Below are 2,500 nucleotides of genomic sequence, written 5' to 3'. Positions count from 1 at the left end.
TTCAACTCATTTCCTTTCACTTCGAATTGCTACGAGAAAGAAAGAGAAAGAGAGAGAGAGAGAGAGAGAGAGAGAGAGAGAGAGAAAGAGAGAGAGATTATAGCGATCAGATATCTCAGCACAAACGACGTCCTTCCGAAATATTCATCTCAAAGGGACGAACGTCGTGCTTTGCTATTTTTGAATCCTTTCAGGATTTTCGATAGTAATTGAACAATAATAAGTTCGTTTAAGTGTTGTTCTCTCTCTCTCTCTCTCTCTCTCTCTCTATTTTTTTTCTTTTTCTTGTTTCGTTGTTTTTTTTTCTTTTTCCTTTTTTTTTTCGGAGATTCAAATTCGACGAAATCGTTCATTCATTTTTTCCCTGATTAATTTTAATTTTAACATTGAAATTAATTTTAATTTTTTGTTACTGTAGGAATTTTCGATTTCTCTCTCTCTCTCTCTCTCTCTCTCTCTCTCTCTCTTTTTGCTTTTTTTTTCTTTTTTCTTTTTTTAAGTTGATAGAACATTTTTTAAAGAAATTTATTTTTCAATTTTCAAATATTGAACTTTTCCTTTTTTTCTATTATTAATTTTTTTGCACGTTCAAATACATTTTCATCTAGTTTCTAATTTACTGTCTTTTATTTATTTGTTTATTTATTTATTATTTTTTTCTTTTTTCCTTTTTTTTTTCTTCTTTTTACTTCGAATTCATTCGTTATTCGCCGTCTTAATTATCTTTCCTCGTTTAAACTCATTTTCATCTCCGTTCTAATATTTTTTCTTTTTTTTTTTTTTTTTTTTATTCCTTTCCACTTCTTTTTCTTTTCTTCTTCTCTCTTTTTTTTTTTTTTTTTTTTCATCCTACGTTTTAAAGCAGAAAATAACGAGTCATTTTTCAAGAGATACATTATAATCTTTCAATTTTTTAATTGTTCGTTCCATCTCACGAACATTTTTTTCCTCGTACTTCTAAATTAATTTTTCATTTCTACTTTATATCGATCGTATGGATATATGTATATGTTTGTGTGTGTGTGTGTGTCGTGTCCATCGTTTGTTTCCTTCGTTCTTTATCTTTTTTGTTTTTCATTTCGTTCTCTCTTTTTTTTTTTGTTTCTTTTTTATCCCTTTTTTCTTTTTTTTTTTTTTTTTTTTTTTTTTAATTTGTCTATTTAGTTTACTTCAAGTTACGAATCATTTACACGAGTTCATGCGATCATACGATCAACCAATTTTTTTTCGAGAGAGAGATTGGTTTTCAATTATACAATACTGTTCCCAATTGCTTCTACGTCTTTATTAACTTCTATTTTATATATATATATATATCTTTTTTCTTCTTTTTCATCGTTTTTCGTTTTTTTAATTCTCTATCAAATATCGCTGTTAAGTCATACGCATTGTATTCCAAATCTCAATATTTGCTGGAATACCGTAATATTATGATATTAATGAAATTTCGAAATCATATAAGTGTCAAGTAATTCGTAGGAACAATCATGCCGAAACAAAAGAGGTATTTCATTTGTTCGAACGATTCAATGTTTATTTTGTCGTTTTTTTTTTTTATTCTTGTTTTTTATTCATTCTTTTTTTTTTTTTTTTTTTTTTTTTTTTTTTTTTTTTTTTTTTCATTGACACAACTTTCGTAACTTTTAAAATTGACCATTTTCGGCCGATACGCGGCGTATTTACGCACATTTTCGCGTATAAATACGTATTCGATTTTTTGTTTAAAACAATTTTTATATTTTCATGCTAATATTTTCAAACTATTTGTTTCGACAAAATAAAAAACATAACAAACAAAAATGTTTACTACGATAGTGCGCATACGTACGTGCACATATACATACACTATACACTATACACTATACACAAACATACACACACACACATATATATATTTGTGTCCTTATTGAAACAATTTTTGGATTTTCATACAAGTATTTTTCTCGGCGAAGTACAAAACAGAAAGAACAAAAAACAAAAAAGAAAGGAGTGAAAAATGGGAAAAAAAAAAAAAGAAAAAAGAAAAAAAACTAACGAACAAATGTTGCACAATGGACAAAGGAGGACAAAATAGAAAGCAAAAGGAAAATCGGAAAACAAAAAACAAAACGGTGCAAAACAAAAACGAGAAATTATTCCCATTCAACGAATACAGAATATTCGTTGTCGTCGTTTCTTTCAATCGTCCTACCTCACCCATTGTTATAACGTCTATCGAAATCATTCGGGAAAGGATGCGGGAATTAACGCGAACGCTTTTCCCGATTTACCGATCGTAGGAGAAGAAAGCAATCGGCTTCCATGGACGTTCGCATGGATATTCACGCGTGACTCGGTTCGATCGATCCGGTATTTCCTCTTTTAATTCGTCGACTACCTCTCTCTCTCTCTCTCTCTCTCTCTCTCTCTCTCTCTCTCTCTCTCTCTCTCTCTCTCTCTCTCTCTCTCTCTGACTCACAGAGAAAAACAGAGAAAAAGGGTGTCGATAAGAGAAGAAGGG

The 2,500-nt window shown here is 29.8% G+C and overlaps 1 protein-coding gene across 9 annotated transcripts in view; it reads left to right on the top strand.

Moving 5' to 3' along the window:
- The window catches only part of LOC124954354 (neuroligin-3-like), a 172,305-nt gene that overhangs the window by 74,561 nt on the left and 95,244 nt on the right, over window positions 1-2,500 (top strand). The gene's annotated exons all lie outside the window — the stretch shown is intronic.

Source organism: Vespa velutina, chromosome 15 (assembly GCF_912470025.1).
Source record: "Vespa velutina chromosome 15, iVesVel2.1, whole genome shotgun sequence".
Taxonomy (NCBI): domain Eukaryota; kingdom Metazoa; phylum Arthropoda; class Insecta; order Hymenoptera; family Vespidae; genus Vespa; species Vespa velutina.
Note: the sequence above shows the minus strand (reverse complement) of the source record. Positions and strands in the feature narration are given on the sequence as shown.